At 33.4% G+C, this 19,534-nt stretch overlaps 1 protein-coding gene across 1 annotated transcript in view; it reads right to left on the bottom strand.

Moving 5' to 3' along the window:
• LOC106102089 (dystroglycan) overlaps positions 1-19,534 on the bottom strand; it is a 51,842-nt gene that overhangs the window by 26,124 nt on the left and 6,184 nt on the right. The window contains exon 2 of the mRNA XM_013281498.1: positions 8,340-8,381. The gene's annotated coding sequence lies outside the window, so the exon portion shown is untranslated. The remainder of the gene's footprint in view (positions 1-8,339; positions 8,382-19,534) is intronic.

The following is a 19,534-nucleotide window of genomic DNA, read 5'->3' on the forward strand; positions in this document are numbered from 1 at the left end:
TTCCCGTCCGATTAAGTTACCTCGACGACCGACAGTTTATAAAACGACTATTAAATGTTAGAATCCAGTTAAGAAAACAAATTTAAAACTGCCAAGTCGTAACTTTGGCACACGACAAAAGTTATGCCACTCGATTGACTTGTAAATTGACATTTTCCTTCATCTTTTACAAATTGAATATATTTTTACTGTTTTTTATCGAATTGAAGTGATTTGAACACATTTGACAGCAGAACATACACAAAAAGCGTAGGTACTTCTATGACAAAGTGAAAGTGATCTTTACAAGTCACGGTTGTAAGTACATATGATATTTCTACCATTGGCACAATATTTTTTACATAAATAACATAAAATAGGTCAAATACATTACAGAAAACATGTTTTTCCCTTGACAATTATTTACCAACATATCTGTTGACTGCTGTGAGAATGATTCAGAATGAAACGTTGATGCGCTTACTTTCCTTGAACTGGTAAGGGCCTACAAGGTGATTCACGTCGTTTCTTTAACTTTGTATTGCAACGAGACAAGACTACATACCCATTAATAACCCAACAGATACGTAAAATTCGAAAGAAACGGACTTCTGACGATTGGACGTTTGACCTTCAGATACACATACAGTAACGTGATTTTTATGTTTGGTCGGATACACTAGCACGAGATCAATCATTCAGCATTTATAACCTCCTATAGGATTAAAAGTACATAAGTATTTCAATTACTTTGTTCATTTAAAAAACTACGACAGTTTCCACAGTAGCTCAATTACAATATTCGCTAAAAACAAATTAGCAAAAGGAGATGTGTAAAACAAAGATAAAAACTTGGTGGATGAAGGTTTGAAAGCCGTAGCTATAACCGCAGAACCGGCGTCGCATTCCCCGGATTGCGAACGTCCGTCGGGATTGCGAACAAAATTATACCGATTCGCAGAGGAGAATCGCCGAGGCGGTTTACAACCACCAAATTAAATTTAGACGAATTCGTTAAGAGAATTTGATGTAATCATTCCCTTCTATATTAGCTTAATTAGTTAGATTCAATAGAAAATAATTTAACTGTAGCATTCAAAGTTTAATCGTCACTAGGAGAAGAAATATAGGCAATAAGGATCTGTGTAAGCAATTCTGATTATCATTATTAAACTTTGTATCGCAAACTCAATGCATGCTTTCCTTCTATTATCAAAAAATCATATTAAAGAAGGATTTATTGTAATAACAATAGCTTTAATTCACTGCTGAATGTATAGCACTAACTTAGAAGGATTTACTGTAATCGGATTACACCAAGTCGCTGTATCAATCGCCTTAGGGTTTACACTACAATAGACATCCTCAAGCGACTTAGAGAGCACTTCACTTTGTGGCTACTAGACTTATAATAGAGATTAAAGCATAATCAATTATTGTAAAACGTCTTTAGCTAGCGTGCGGGTCATAAGTTCACAAGTTTGAACATTATTGCAAGGGATTGAGAACTAAAATCCAATGATCGTATTGTGTAGAAAACAAAAATATTCGATAATCAATTTCAATTCTTATTTTCGGTTATGTTGCCTTTTTAATCGATTTGTTTGTAATCTAATAAATCTAATTTTATCACAGACTTAGGATCGATTGTCCGCTTCGGCGTAAATACGGACTTTGTACAAGCTTAGTCACTGAACTATCAATACGATGTTAATAAAATTAACATGGCTTATAAGTTAATTTGTACAGTGCACATTATATGAATCTGGGTTCAATGACACTACCACTTACTAATATCCGTTACTTGAGTTAATTAATAATTCTCATTGTGCTAAGTGAAATAGCTTTAACAATTAAACAGTTAAATGATGTAAAATGTAGACTATTTGTTACATTGTTATTAACTACGATGTTTCATTGTTAACATGTAGGTTGTTTATGCAATGCAGTTGACCTTTAAAATAATGAGTTTAGTGAGTACTAATAATGAGTTTAGTGAGTACTAAATATAAAGTTGGCAAACAAAACGCATAAATATTTATAGAAGTTTGCTACGCATGTATGTGTCACAGTTAATTCTAATAATCTATGCTATTATAATAAAGCGTAAACACACACTTCTTTGTTGCCTAAGATGTCAGCAATTACAGGATATTTTTGAATAGTTCTTTTTTTTATAAAAAGCCCTACACTTACATCACGCTTTAGGCTATATATTTTCACGCCATTAAACTTAGGGGGTAAATATTTTGGACAAAAACTGTAATGTGGGAAAGAGACCATAAGTTGCTGCCAACATCAAGGAAGCAAGATTGCCATTGCCATTGTTTGTCATTGTCATGTCATTTTGACATTTGCTATGGATAATTTGACACATGCAAAACAATAAAATAAAATTTTCATAATTTTACGCGGATGAAGTCGCACGGGAACGGCTAGTTATTTTTAAATCATGATTCGGGTCACTTATATCATCCATTAAACATAAAAGACGTGATTGTTTTTTGTTTTGACATAAAGTAAAAGTACTAACGTTTAAATAGACGACTTTTTGAGTTATAGAAATAGTATTGGTGCTTAATTGTAACGTGTGGAATTCAATAAAGTAAATTGAATAAAAATAATTTGTTCCCGGTGTACTGGCGGCATTGTTAACGCGCCCGTTTTATTGCATTACAATATATGTTGGCGCGACAAAAATTGCATACTGCACGGAGCTCGGCGCAAGTAACAAGCGTAAAAACAGCATTTACTTACTTTTAATTTGAAAATACTTACATTATCGAGAAAGGTAAAATTTAATGGTAACAACTACGATGAATAGGTCAACTTATTTGTATTAAACATAAATTTAATTCTAAATTCGATGACTTCAAAAAAATAGAGCATTAAACAGGCTATCAACCTAATTAAATATCAGAGTTACGAGACTTTTCTAGTTGTTTGCGAATGTCGCCAACACTAACACAAATTCATATTATAGCTCACGTAATGGATTGCCCTAACTATACGATAGGCATTAAATCCGGCCACTAAAGCGTTGCAATTGAGGCCGTAAGCAAACACGAGGGGTCGTGCCAAAAACCGCACAATTTTATACGTGCTAAAAGAAAATTTTGTAAGTGCAAATTACACTAAAACAAGACCAACAAAGGATACATTGAACTAAAACTGGCCATCATTTTGCACACCACGTAACGTATGAATCAATATGATAAAATGGTTTAAAAGTAATGCATATTCGTTAATTACACTTAATTATAATATTATTATTATAGTTTATACCAGATATGAAAAATAATTTATCTTTTGTTTTGTATATCATGAGGTGGCAAACGAGCAAGCGGCCACCTAAATCCGCTAAAAGGGCAACGCGACCGCTGATAGACATATACAATTGCAGATGCGTTTCCTACCTTTAATCGACTAGGGAGGAGACGCACGTTAAGAGAATGTATCCCCTTCCTATGCGTCTCCTCCACCGTCAAATACTCTTTCCTTTCCCATACTTCTCTTATAAGAAAATGGGTGGAAAGGAAAAAGGAATAAAGATGGGCCTCCGGCACTACACACATCAGACGAAACGCGGAATTGTTCCCACTTCACGTCTGTCTTTTGTATGGTCGTGGTGTTGCACAGGGCGAGCCGACCCATTAGTGCGAATATGTTAAAGCGGGCTCTACCACTGGCAAATTCTTAACTTCTTTCTACTTAAAACTCTTTACACCAATATCATTTGTGTACATATTTAAAAAAAAATCTATCAGATCCATTTCAAATAAACCAAAGCAATATTTCATTAATATAGCATTGTATAAAATATGAGTACTAAACGCTAAACAATGACATGAATGAATGCTTTTACAAAAAACTTACAATTATCGAGCAATTAATGTTTATCCGCATAAAATGTTGCTGTCAGCACAATACGGTATGACACTAATACCTGTGGTTCCACTTTCTGCTTACGACAAACAAGACATCTATTAGTCTGTTAGTTTTTGTAAAGCAGTGAAATCTCTATATTTTTACTATTAACACGCTATATTTAAATGTATAGTAATCACGCCTTGTGAAATTTTCCTCTTATTGTTGAATAATGTTAATAACAATCTTTATATTCTAGTTCTTTGCTGTTTATATTATTTTTTTCTCTAATGGGTACTATATTTCAATTTTTTAAGGAGAGCGTGCAATTTAAACATGAAATGCTTACCAACTTCGAAAATCTAAGTTAATAAACATTAGGGTCAAAGAGTACTGAAGTATTTCTTACTTCCCCTCTAGTATTGCCAAGTATCTATAGTAGGTACTGTAAATATTTTTATACAGTTTTAAGTTCAAGTTATTTCGCAGATTGTTTCCATTTGCGTCGCGAGTGCGTGCGCGTTGGTCTGTATTCAAGCACCCGTACTTTCTTTGTTTAAAGTTTGCGGGTCCCAAGAGGCTCTTTGAATGCGGTTTCCAGAGTTAATTACGGCAGGGCTGCAGTGCTATAAAGTTTAGTAAGTCCTATGGATATACGTTTCCTTTCTTTACTTCAAAACAGCCGACGAAGTCTATTGTTTTTGGCTTGCGTTACAACTCACTGTTGTGAATTAAAATTAAGATTTACTGTTAATTTTTCCTTGAGTTCGTACTATAGTTATTTGCTTGCTTAGTGTATATTTCTTCTCCGTCTATACTCCTTATATCAATTTAACGATACTGAGTCTAGCCGTCTAGCAATAAAATAACATACTGTGTACAATCAAGTATCTACGGCGAAAATTTATATTTATACAATTGAATAATATTGATAAGCAAAAAGCGTATTGTTTGCACCACATGGCATGGCGCTGCGTGGACATTGCAGGCGGCGGTGATTTACGCCCCGCAGACGCGTTTCGGCGGACATTTGGGGGAGAGCGAATTTATTCGTCTCGGTCCTCTATACTTCGTTTTGTTCGTACAACATACGGATAGTATGGATTTTTGTTGTCCTTTTATCACTTTTCATTCCATTGACAATTTTTAGTCATTCACTTGTAGCAGCGTAGAAAAAATATCTTTAACGTCATTCATTCAACAAACTGTATAAGAGACGGTTTAGGATTTTCGACATCAAATTTATTGGTAGATTAAAACTAAAATGTATCTAAATTGTTTTTTATGCTTGAAGTAACGTATGCTAGTGCAGACATGAGTCAGTATTGCGCTGACTATTGATTACATTTCATGTAACTATATCCCTGTTCATTATTTGATTCATTAATATGATGACATAACTCAAAACAATGTTTGTAATTATACAAGCACATTTTATAATACATGACATTCATAATTTAATTGAAAGTAAAATAAACTGGTAAATAATACATTTTCGCTTTTAATTTAGCATTAGTTTTGTCTCTAGCGATTACTTCCAACTAAAAACATAGTTTTGTAGAGTGCAATAAACAATAAACATAGTTACATTTTTAGTTTTACATGATTCGTTATTTCATAATTTTAATGGAATAGAAGGTTTAAAAGTATCCATATAAATCCCTGCCCACCCTCTGAGTTGCAGCCGTGGTGTCATTCGCTTCAATGGGAAGCGAACAAAATACCGTTTAGAACAATGCTCCTATTGTGACAGGCGATACTTGGCACTGCAGTACATAGGCGAGCTGTTGCAAATAACTATTTATTTCTGTTACAATGAAAGCAGGCCTGTACTATTTTTGTTACAGTTTTAGTACCAGTAATAATTTATGCAGTATTTTTAAAATCAAACATATCGGGTTACAGAACGTAATTGTTACTGTAAATTACATAATTCTTTAATAGACTAATTATTAAAGTGTACAGCAAATATTGGATATCGTTCGAAAATATCTATGCTTCGAAATAAATGGATGCACGGAAGATAAAACCAAATCAATACATACTTCCGATTTAGTCTAGACCTTCTTGTCTGTCCGAATATTCTGTTATAAGTGGATTTATCTATCTTTGGTGTGGGATAGATTTATGTTTTAATATTAAAATAGTGAATTTTTGATTGTTGATAAAACAAACATAACCGTAAGTGTCCAGTAACAGAAAAACTCGTTCTATAGATACCTCCTTCAGTTTTATTTTTCTTCGTATTTTCTTTTCCCGAGGAAATAAGCAATATGTGAAATAGCAGTGGCACAAAATGTGTCCAGGGCCGAGTTTAGTGCCCCGTCTAGACGGGAGGGTGCATGCTGGCTCGTAAATCACATCCCGTCATCTTTACTACCATTATTTAAAGTTATACCACCAACATACTTAGATCTGCAAGTCTGTAGAGGTCATTGAACTTCAGACAAATGCAAAATGTGGATTAATATTTAGATTTCAGTTATACCGTTAAATTTATTTGACCTATTTCTAACATTTTATTATACGCTCTTTAATTATTTAGTCTTAAATATGTTTGTAATTTATCAAAATCTTCACTTGATTGTGAAGTACTAAAATAATGAATCAATATGATGATATTTGATGAAGCGCTTGATGAAGCGTGTCACATTTAAAGCTTCTTGTAGATTTTACATTCATATCCTTATTTCATCCTTTATTTTCTTTTTAAACAATAATCGGGATGTGCACAGCCTAAGATTAAAACTCCACGTAGTACCTTCATCTAAAAAAGCTTATACATACACTACTTCGTGGAGTAAGATGTCAGCAATCGCAGCATATTTTTGAACAATGTTTTCTTTAATAAAAAGCATTGCATTTACGACACGCTTTAGGCTATATATTTTCTCGCTATTAAGCTTAATTAACTAAATTGAAAAAAAAAACCTTCATGTGGGAAAGGGACCATAAACAACAAGCTATCAACATTAAGGAAGTAAGATTATTATGGTAACGGTAATTGACATCTGCAATTGAGAATTTCACTAATGTTAACAATATAATAAAATTTTAATAATTTCATGCGGATGAAGTCCAACGGAAACAGCTAGTTTAAAATGCTTTTTAAATTTCAGTTACAGACGAAGCAAGGCAGTACGAGCTTGGATTTAACTTTATTCTCTAAGTGTGGAGAAGATTGCTCCTTGACTGCGAGGACGCGAGTTTGCCGACGAGTGTTTTAAACTTGTTAATTGCAACATGTAAGTTGCAGGCAAAAGTAAAAAGGATTCCGACGGTTTTCCGCGAAATTCCACTTACACTAAACATATTTTCGTCTCTTTTATACCAAAGATAACGACAGAGATATCTATAAGTATGTTTACAAAGCGGATACCAATTTATTTCATCAACGAAGACGCAATTCTGTCACTTACTATTATAAAGGTGAATATATTAGTGTATTTGAATATTATACTTTTAAATGTGTTATGATAATCCCTGGGAAAATTCAAATTTTCATTAAGCAGACTTTGTTTTGATTAACTTTGCCGAAATTAAATGTTTCACGCTTTATTTATGTTAAATTTATTCAATGCTTTGAAAGACAACTTTCTCGTTATTTCTCAGTACCGAACGTTTTCAATACACGAGCAACGTCACGGAGTTGAATAAATTAATTACTGGCTTTACAATTTAGGACGTCTTTTGTCTTTTCATTCTCTACAAATCGAGTTTATGTTTAAAAATTACATTCTATGTTTTAAAATTGGCATAATTTTATATTGCCTTAGAACCTTTTATGGTTACAATTACTTTGGCCAAAGCTAATAGAAATAGTAAATCTCAAACCGACAAATTCATACCTGGAAGTCAAATTTTCAATTATTTAAATAAAGTAGGTACATTAATCGATTTTATCATATACAGACAGTCCAACCTAGATTAACCAATCTGTAAGGAAAGCCTGTCCCATTATAGAGCTTGTTAGAAAAAAACAGCCTCGTTATTCAGAAAGAACAAATAACGAATAGCTTTATAATAAACACTACAATACAATAGACTCAGCAGTTTACAACTATTAAAGTATATTTGAAAAGCAATGCACAACAAACGTGACAATAGTCACAATTTCGTCGTGGCGCTGCGCCACGCGCCGTACAACTTTATGACAATTTTTAGACAAGTCTCAGAAAATTGTGAACTCAACTGTTCTATTTCTATATAAATAGAAATAAATATTTTAAACTATAAATGAAAAATGGTTTATCATTTAATTAAATGATCCTGGTTTAGATTTAATAGAGAATTTAACAGATTTATGCTGGGTTGCTTAAGTTCCCATTTATTTTATATCACTACCTACTGACTTATTAGTGTTAGGTTTAGTTTCAATAGAGTAATAGTCAAGTTATCTAACTAAAAACACTAACGAATAGTTAAAAGTAGGTGGGACACCTGCAAAGATGGTGTTCATAGTTGACAGTGTACAAAGAATATTCAAAACTCACTTGTCTAGTCGCGACGGACGGTCTGTCAGGAACTATTAAGATCTGCAAAAAACAAAAGTTAATTTTAATAAGCATATCAACTGTAAAAGAAAACAGCCATTATCGCTATAAAAAACAATAAAAGAGCATCATTAAATAAGTTTAATTGAAATGATTGTAGAATAGCCAATGTTTCTGTTATAAGTCAAAACTGTAATCAAAGAACAATGAAAACAGAATGAAAAGGCTTTTTGTTTGATTTTACATTTATTTTGTACATAAAAGATTACTTTAAAACATCACACGTATTTTCATAAATGTTTTCGAAATGAAATGCTTACTAGATTAACTATCAGAAATAAAAAACGTAGCTCTATAATTACTTGTAGTAATTTAAAATAGTCGGTGGAAACAGAACGCAGTTTATTAACTCTATCAAAAGTTGTCAGAGTTGATAGGTAACTTTATATCCGCGTAGCACATCCACCCGACTATACCCACCCTACATCCGTGACCCAGTTGCGGTGCTCCCACGAACTGGGAACGCAAATAATCAAAAACTCGAAAGCAAACATTTCGACACTGAAGAGTTCAAGTCAAAGAGTAAACTGATATTTTGAAACAGTTTATATTAAATTTTTTACATAAAATAACCACAACAACTTGCCCTTGTCGCTACGAAGGGTGGACAGTATGTGCTGCACTTCCATACATTTCTATCAGCCGTCATATCTGAATCCACTCCCTTCTTAATGTATTACATAAAATAACAACTAATTACACTAAAACGTTTTAGCTCTACACTCTACACTAAGCAACGGTTCTAGAAAACATTCATCAACCAAAAAACATTGAGACATCTAGTTTTCAGAAGTAGATTAATCCGTTATTAGGCTGTATATTTTAGGCTGATATAAAGGGCCATCTAAAAAATTTGCAAACTTGAATACCGCGTTCACGTTTAGAGGGCCAATAAGCATCTTCGTAGGAGATTGCCCTCATTCTTTAGGTCCTCTGTTCACCCTGAATCCGTGACCCAATTCACTGTACGACAGGGAACGCGAAACTCGAGTACTGAAGACTACAATGGCGAGTTGTGAGCCGCATACAATTCTATTTCAGAGCATTGAGTAGAAGGTAGGCCGGTAACAAAGGCGCGCGAATTAAATGCGGTCGCGTTAATCTTAGAACGGCTTGGCTTGCGTTTGTACACACAGTAATTTAATGTTGAGCAAGCGATAACATGTATTTTAGGGGCTGTTTATCTTTAATACAGATTATCATAGTTACATAATCTTGTAGCAACATCGAAACGATATATTTCATGTTTTAGTTATATACCAGCTTTCACCCGGAACTCCGTCCGCGCGGATTTAAGAAAAATAAAAAGCAAGTAGCTGATGTGTTCTTCCAGACTATGCTCTGCATCTATCCCACATTTCAACCACATCCGTTCAGCCGTTTAAACTTCAAAATCTTTGTTAGATCCATCCATCTAAACTTTCGTATTAATAATATTAGTAATAGTAATATTTACAGTTTACGAATAATTGTTAACATAAAAACATTAATAGTTATAATGTATAACATCACTAATGGTTATTTTAACCGCTAAAAATAACAAACTGGTACACAACGTTCAGTTTGATTGATTTGTACTTTTATTTATATTTGATTGATTCGAACTGTCGACCTTTAGATCGTAAACCAAACAGCGACAGAAATACATACATCGCGTAGAAAAATATAATTGAAAGTTTACATTCAATCTTTTAAAATTGATGTTTGAAAATTAAGTGTTTGATGACTTTTAATTATTTGACAATGATTCAAATGTAAACATATAATTATGTGATTCGTGTATACAGAGGTACATTAAAAAAAGGTCCAAATATTGAAAAAAACCTTTTGATATTCGTGTGCGCAAATTGGAATTTGAAGTGGTTTCAAGTGGCTCTTTCGCTGCCGCCTGTCGCTTTTGCATTGATTGCCAATACAGTGGTGTTAATTAGCAGTTTTAATAAATCAAAAAGAGTTGGTTAGTCGATAGCACCGCGATATAATTAAAAAAACTAGTACTATTACTACTTGGTTCGGAATTATTATGTTACTTCCATTCATACGCAGTCTTATCGATCTATTTAATTTCGCTCTTAGAGAAGCAGTAATAAATATGAGAAAACTACATTAACGGACTACTTAACTTATCATCAATTCTGAGTAAGGTTAATCTTTACTTAGCTTTAAAGAAGCTACAGTTTGCACATTCAACGTTTTAATTAAAGATATCGGTTTGTATAAATAAATCGGACGTTCAAGAGCTTGCGAGTAGGATCAGAGCTTTTGTTTATTTTCTCATCGCCCGGAGAGGGAGCTACAATTATTTAGAGTAAAATGTTAAAGGAATACTAAGCAGCTTAAAAGTGGGACTAAAGGCTTTTGTTTTCTTTATAAATCTTTACAGAATAATTAAATTGGAATGTAAGTCACTGTAATCAGAAATTTAATCCTTTTTATAACTAATCAAACTTTTAAACAAAAAAAAAATACTCAGTGGTAAAAAATATGATTCCCAAAATACATTTTAGCCATTTCTTGAATGTAATTATATTTAGCATGTCGTCTTACAATACTGTTTTATAAAAACATTATTTAAATTTTAAAGCTGTAACATATAAGTCAAGTACACTTACAAACATTGGAGAGTAAGGTTACATCGCTTATTTCGGACCGCAAGCTCGCTCAAAAGCTTCCATCTCATTCATTCCGAAACTTTAGCAATCGCCGTCGGTTTGAATTCGAGCGGAACTCGGGCCGAAAATGTTTTTACACTTTTAGGTGTAAGTAATTACACTGCTTTGCAAACATTAAAGTTATAACTGCGACTACACTAACTGGTAGATGTTCTTAGTTAATAGTTAAAAGACTGGAAATGTAACAATTTTTTTCTTTTCATTATCATCATCAGAGGCACTACAGCTGCGGGTGGGCCTGGGCCTGGTCCAGTAAATTCCTCCATATCGGTCTATCTTGGGCTTTTTGTTTTCAGCCCCTTAATGCCGACATTTTCCTCTTTCACTAATTAAAAATATTGTCGTTATTGTCCATGCCTTACTTAGTCTTTAAGTGATTACTTAAGTTTAGTGTAATAAAGAAGTATCAAGAGTCTCCCTTAATATCCATAAAAGACTCTTAATGGAGAAAGACTAAAATAATATTAACATCGCAAAACATTAGAATATTCCAGATAAACAAATCACATTAATGCGTCAATAACAAATTTAAATGAACTGTATGCTAGTGTGTTCAGCATACAGTCCATTTGAATATTTAAAGTGGGTCTCACACGTTAGGTTTTGTTGGACGTTAGTGTTAAACTTTGCAGTCATAATCGATAGGCACAACCAAATTCACAGTTCACACCGTAGTTTTGTCAAACACGGTATGGTTTGCCTGTAAGTTGTTCATGTTAAATCAAAAGCGTCTTACAAAGCCTAACGTGTGTGGCCTGCGTTAGCTATCTGAATGCCAGCTCATTGCATCAATTCAAACAAATGAATCATGCGCTAACAAACGGACTCGATGAGCTAGAATAAACATTGGCAAGTTCATATTTCTTCTTGATTTAAATGATTTCTTATAGTAATTTCATATTACTATGGTTTTTCACTTCTGAAACTTGTATTAAATGTATTGTTATCTTAATTTTTACAATAAGAAAGTGAGAGACAACATATTTTTTTTTTACGGAAGACTTGATTTAGTTAAAATCCGCAAGTACCACAGAATTAAACTCTAGTTTAGACGGAAAGCATAGTCTCATGAGACAAAAATAGGTCTTGTAGTAAAACTTTACTTGAATTTACAGCGGCAGGATATTGGAGCATTTAGTTTTAACGAATGGCTGGAAATTGCGAGGAAATATGGACCAATAAGAGCGCCTACCGCCGTTAAGTTGCGCAACTTGTGCGAGAGAAGATAAGCATGAAATAAGAAGTAAAATTTATGTGTGATTTAAATGTACCATTATACCCGAGAACGTGGCTCCTTGCGCTGGGTGTTAAGATAAGGTGCTTCCAGAATTTATTTTTCGTATACCTGGCAGAATATGGAACCTTCTTCATAACTAAAAGCCTGAATAGTAAATAGTGTAACTTAAAAAAATTATTTTAGCAACAGGAAAAATAATCAAGTATTTAAACTTTAATAAAATTCAAGACTTAATTATATCGCCTTTACTTTTGATCTTCAACTGTTTGTGGCACCTCGTGATGATGACGATGATGTCCTCCGGGACGTACATCTCGTACCAAGTTGTCAGTTGCAATATCTAATATCAATCACGTATGATGTTTCGCCACCTTTACTATGAAGTGAAACCTTTCAACTAGTCTATTAGAATCGTTAAAACATTCTTACTGAAGTGCTGGGATACACGGATTATTAACCTGTTATAACCGTGGATTCCTACTGTCGGAAAATTGTAATTCTATTTTATAGATGCAAGATAAAAATGTTGAAAAACAGGTTTAAAAACAATTGATCAGCAAAAAGTATAAATGATTGTGTCAAAAGAAAACCTTATCCCAATTAAATTCCTCGAGAGTAATTAAAATGGTTAATGAGGGTTTTTCAAATCCTGACATAATTATCTGTCTATCATCAAACTACGGATCTCGGGATAGCTCGAGGCGCGTTTTACCAAATTGCTTTTAATTGAGTCGTAAATCGATCGCAGCTGCTACCGATATTAATTAACGAGGCAATTTGGTACAAATTGAAAATGGGGGAATGTTAGGTACTATGGCAGTGGTCGCGTAAACCATTCTTTTACAAGCGCTCAACTATAATAAGCTAATAAATGTCGATAGCCCCTAGCGATAAACAATTAGACATAAACAGTTTTACACAATTCTAGTTGGAATAATTGATTTATTATTGTGCTATTAAATATTATTTGTTTGGGTCTTGGACAGTTTTATAGATCTACTAGCTGTTGCCCGCGACTTCGTCCGCGTGGGTTTAGAAAACATACAAACCATATAAATTACAAAAAGCTACGTATCCCTCGGGAACCGGACATTTCTCGGGAAAAAGGCTTATCCCACTCCAGACTTTGTTTTATATCTGTGCCAAATTTCAATAAGATATGTTGAACCGTTGCAGAATGATCGAGTAAACATTAAAAAACTAAATTAATGAATCCACGGGAACCGTAACTATTCTAGGGATAAAAGGTAGCCTATGTGTTCTTCCAGACTATGCTCTAAACCTGTGCCGTATTTCATGGAGATCCGTTCAGCCGTTTAGGCTACAAACGCTAACAAACATCTATCCATCCATCCATCTAAACTTTCGCATTTATAATATTAGTAAGAAGTAAGAAGTAAGATTCGTAATAAAACTTATTTGGCGCACCATGACCACATTTACAAATGCACGTTTATACTGCAAATTACTTTTTACGAGTTGATGGAGAAGATTAAAGGGATTCATTTGTAAAACAAATGAAACCAATGAGTTTAGCTTTGAGCCCAAACTAAATTGGATGTTTGGTGTGGTTCCAATGGACTACTATAATTAAATTCCTCTTTTCATTTGCAGTTCCCTGACTACATTACTGGGACGTTTTCATTTTATTCAATAATTGTACTAATGAACACATTTACAAACAGAAATCATCATATTTTATTATTTAAATATACTTTTTTCGTGCGTAATGTAACTGCATAAAGCGAATTAGCGCAAATTAGCGCAATATTTCCACATATGCATGCTATGGTCGCTCCGAGCGGCATGTGACATCATCTGGGCTAACCAATTGTCACCATCAACGTGTGAAGGGCCTTGGTCCAAAAAAATATCTGTTACGTATCTCAAGAATTTAATCGAATTGAATTCTGTTACAAAATGACTTCCAAATATGGTACAAATACTTCAATTTATCTTTTAAATCCTCACCGTGATCGGTGAAAGTGTCCACGAAAGCTCCTCACGTGTTTTCTGATCCCAACGAATATTACGTTCCTTAGTTATAATATCACAATATTAAAAAAGTAACCGGGCCATTATAAATTACAGCGATATTACGAAAGTAGGGGACGCTTTGTGCAATCTCCATAAAGGCGCAATTTTTATTAAGTGTTAAATTAAAACCGCGCACAAGCCGTACACGCTTGCATGTAAAAAATGAAATTTTACCTAGGGACCCGTTCAAATTGTAACTGTAAAATTTAAAAATATATTGCAGTATAAATATGTGATTCAATGCTTAAACATTCGCAAAGAGATTAAAATCTCTACTTTATATTTTAACTTATTGTGGATGGAAGTCTCAAGAATCAAGCTTGAAATAATATTAATTTTTGCTTCTGTAAGTGAGAAATTGCGTATTTAATACAATGATTGTAGAATTTCAATATTTTAACGTGTAAAAAATTTACATTCGTAAAAGAAAAAACAGTGTAAGCGATCTGCATGAAATCGAGAAGTTACGGTGCTTGATTGACGTAACAAGAATAAACCGGTAACACGAGCGTGGCAAGCTTACCAAAGTAAAGTGACCCACTTATCAGCGCTGCATAATTGATATAGCAGACATTTTAAATTATCATCATAACCTTAAGTGCTGAAAGTCTTTTTTTTTTCGACAACATGACTAAAAGGGGGAGAGGTCCTGTAAAAGTCCTGGCAGCCTACTCTCACACACGCCATTAATACTATCTTCAACAGAATCATTAATTATAGCTGTTGCTCGCGACTACGTCGTCGTGAAAAAAAAATATAGCCTATGTTACTCACTGATAAAGTAGCTTTTTAATAGTGAAAGAACTTTTGAAATCGGTCCAGTAGTTTTTGAGTTATTTCAATACATACAAAAATACAAATCTTTATCATACAGTATAGCTAACGAAGGCTTTGAGTGCAATGTTACTGCAACTTCGTGTATTAATTAAAAAGAGTCTTGTAGATTATGATACATGAGCGAGAAACTGTTCATTGATTGTAGTTATTAATCGTCTAAGTATATAATTAGCTAAATAAGGTATTATTAGCAGCGATAAGCATAAACATTGAAAGGACAGGGTCGGGTTGCGATTCCCGCGACGAGTGACCGATAAACCAGCGTCGACGGAGCGGCGGCACGCATATTAAAGGTCAATGGATATGTTATTTACTTTAATACAATATCATTATAATAAGCATATTCTAGAACATTCACGACGGCCAATAAATTTCTTACCTACAATTGTACAGGCAGGTTAAAGTTCATAACTTTTTAATAATTCAGATTGCAATAACTTCTTTCGTTGTAGAGCGCTTCGATAGCCGCTTTTGGGAAGTATACGAATTCTTATATGTATTTTATATTATTTATACGTGACAAGAACATGCTAGTAAAAGTAAATCTTCATTAGATTGATAAATTACTACAACTGTAAAATAAAAACGTATCTGATATATTTAAAAAGCTTCAATTTAATCTCCATCTAAAGCTTACGAAACACGTTAACTTCAAAGTATTTATAGAACAGCACTTGGGATGAAACTTTGTCTAACGGATTTGAGCAGCGCCGAATCGGGCCGGACTCAAAGCTTCCCGAATTAGCGATCGACTGAGCGGTAACTTCAACAAACTAAATGCCTTTAAAGGAAACATATTAATAATATAGTATGTGCCAATTTCTAAATAAATAGTTGTAAAGATACATTTCATATCATAAAATAACTTCATTTTAACACGTAATATAAACTATATGAAAATAAAAGAGTAAAACGATGAAAAATACACATAATCAAAAATTTTTTAAAGCATTCATAAAAAAATCATGAAGTAAAAGTGCTAAGCTCCAACAACGCAAGAAAAATAAAAACCTTTTACTAGAATTAATGTTGGTCTCGAGCTCTGTAATTGCAAGGTAATTAGCCTCTTTACTAGACTAAATTACAAATGTACGAAGCGAAAAAAAAAACTAGACAGCAGTACACAATATTGCTATGAGATGGGTTATTAAATTCGCACCTATAGTATTAAAAAGAATTATAAAAATTATACCTAACTTTACTCTTCTTCTCCATTCTCCCCTTTTCTTAATAGTAAATGGTGGGAAATGAAATTGGATTTGGATGGCGGAGGGGAAACGTTGCAAAGGGAAATCCTTGTTCTACGCGTCTCCTCCTCTATCAATTAAAGATAGACAACTCATCTACATATGCGAATGTTTAAGGGCAGTTTTCGCTTCGCATTTTCACGAACCCAGTTGGCTGATTACTCGCTTGACAAACTATAATAAAAATATGCAGTTCCATGATCGAATTGTTCTTGAATGTCGTGTGTATTTCAATTTCGATCCACGTATAAAAAACAACATTTACGCACATGCAACGATCATTATTAAACTGATACTTTGTTTCTAATTTATCACTTTTTTAAACTCGATCACGTGATCACTTAAGTGTTGTAAAAACAATTTAATAATCTTTTAAACTAAACTCTATACTAGGTATAAAAATTATCTTCACTCCACGAAATGTTTACATTACGAGTATAGCTATTAATAGAACTTCCAGATGTGTTTAAGAGAAGTACCAAAAATAATTATTTATTTATAAAAGCTGTTGCTTGCGACTTCGCCCGAGTCAAAATAAAAAAATTACCAAAAGATTAGCTTATGTTACTCACTGATAACGTAGCTTTTTAATGGCGAAAGAATTTTTTAAATCGGCCCAGTAGTTTTTGAGTTATTTGAATACATACGAAAAAACAAATCTTTCTTCAAACAAATTTTAAAGTATAGATTGGAAGGCAACGTAACATGAAATAAAATAACGTTTAATGGGAAAAAGTTATTACAACTAAATACCTGGAATATAGATTGATTACTTCTGATATTATTAGAAATCATAGTTATTTTTTAAAACAAAACGTATGGAGAAATGTACAAACATACTTTAAATGGATTTCTCCCTACACTTTTATTGTTATGTGAACTTAATGAGTAAACAAACTAAATGTTAATTAAACATGTTTAGCCTACTATCACAGAACTTTGAACAACGAACTTGATACCTTATCTCTAGGACTAGAGAGCTTAAATTTCTTTAATTTTAGGAGGGAAGAAGATGAGTTACCGTGATATGAATGCCGGAGTTTCACCACACTTAAGGGCATAAAGGTATGTAAAGAAAGCAGGTGTTGGTAGATTAAGAGGCGTTACGAAAGTGCATATCAAATACGTTCATTGAGTTCATTAAACTAACAAAGGTTAAACGAAAATTTCATGCACTAATTATGGCCAGTACTAGTTTCAACTAGCGTGAAAATGACCTATAAACGTAACTAGCAACGTTCACATTTGTTGGTTACTCTATGTACAATTAAAGTGTTTCAATACTTGAATCAGCTGAGAATCAGTCATCATGAAATTAGATAAAAACAATTGAGACACGCCCATAACGTCAGACATTGGTACTTGTTAAGTGAGAGCACGATTCTCGATTTAATTCCAGTTGCTGTTGCTTCGATTACATCTTTTTTATCGAATAGTAAACACTTATCAAGAAGTAGAAAGTCTAATATAACAATCATAATTTTTTTAACTCAGCACGAGTTTTAGATCGTTATTAAAAACATTTTTAATATGATATCCAGATCAACCAAGAATACGCAAGGAACCTATTCATCTTACGATCGTAAAAATGTTATGTTAATCTTCGTAAAACTAATCATAAAAGCGAAATGTTTAGCTTGCGCTCCGAGCGATCGTTAGTCTTGAATGTTGATGGTACGGATTATGGTTAAACATGGCGGTCCACGGGTGCCCAACCCACACAGTTTCACTCTCACTGTACAGTTGGGAAAACTCGCTGTGTTCCACCTTAAAAGCTACAATCGTTTGAACATTTTGATACGAGACGCGAAACATAAACCAAAACAACGCAGCATACAAATGTATCTGTACGAAAAAAAAATCGGTTAGTGACACACGGCTATTTGTTTAATTAGTAATTTGTAGAAAGAGACGGAGTTTGTCTCGTTGCAATAAACAAGACATTTTTTCCTGAAGTGGTACACTGCGGATTTCCGCGACTGTACCGTGGTGCATTGACTCCTGGACACGTGAGATTCAGCCCACTGAATATACACAATACGGCATTAATTATGAAAAGTGTTGATAAAGTAAGCAAATACGTCTGTGTTTATGACAGGATTTCGTATGATGTGTTTTATAGAGTTGGGATTTTAAAGTACACTTGTGTAGGATGTATTTAATTGCATTGAAACTGGTTTTGTGATGATAATAAATAGACGTTAATATCGCCTGCAAGTTTTCATTATCGTAAAGATAAAAACTATTGTGATATTCACACGGTATGGACATAGTCTCTACTCTTGCGTGACGGAATATAGATTTTCTAGCCGAGACTTTTACAATAGTAAACAACGCGGTTGTTTATTGTACAAGATTTATAGTAATTATTGAAGAAAAATAGTAATTTTACTGAGATTGTTTCGACTCAAGACGATAGGAAGCATATAAATTCTGAATTTCGTACTCTTGTTGAGATTGTACTTATTCATTTTGTGTCACCATTATCTCTTTGAATTTGTGTTTTATTATTTAATAAAAATAACGTTAATTTATCTCTCACTGGAGCGTATTATTTATTTTCTTACTATTTTTATATACTGGACGACCAATCTCAGTGTTATCATGTTATGACAAACAACAAACTGGGTCAATCTTCAAAGTGTCCGCTACGGAGAGGATATTTATTTGATGGATTCTGTATAGAAGTGCTATCACATGCCGACGAAGCTCGCAACGTCTTACTATTTCGAATACTATTCTGAAATGTATTGCAGATGTTACGTACATTTCTGATATTGCTGCTATTTCAAATGTAATTTTACAATGTTGGTATGAATGCCGACAAATATACGTTTGAAATATCTATGATTTGTAAGATATTTGTAGAAATAGAACATCCTCTTGTTTGTTACATAGATCTCGTTCTCTTGTGTAATCTACGAACTCGCAATATGTAATTACACAATGCATAGTTACAGAAATAACATATTATTAAGCACGAGCTGTCGCCCGCAAACTACAGAACGCGGATTTTTTTTTAAAAAAAAGAGTCATCTATCATATTCCCACGTACATCTACCTTCTAACAGCTATCTTTCAGTCAAAGTCCCGACCAAATCGGTC

This window comes from Papilio polytes, unplaced genomic scaffold, assembly GCF_000836215.1.
Source record: "Papilio polytes unplaced genomic scaffold, Ppol_1.0 DF823923.1, whole genome shotgun sequence".
Taxonomy (NCBI): Eukaryota; Metazoa; Arthropoda; class Insecta; order Lepidoptera; family Papilionidae; genus Papilio; species Papilio polytes.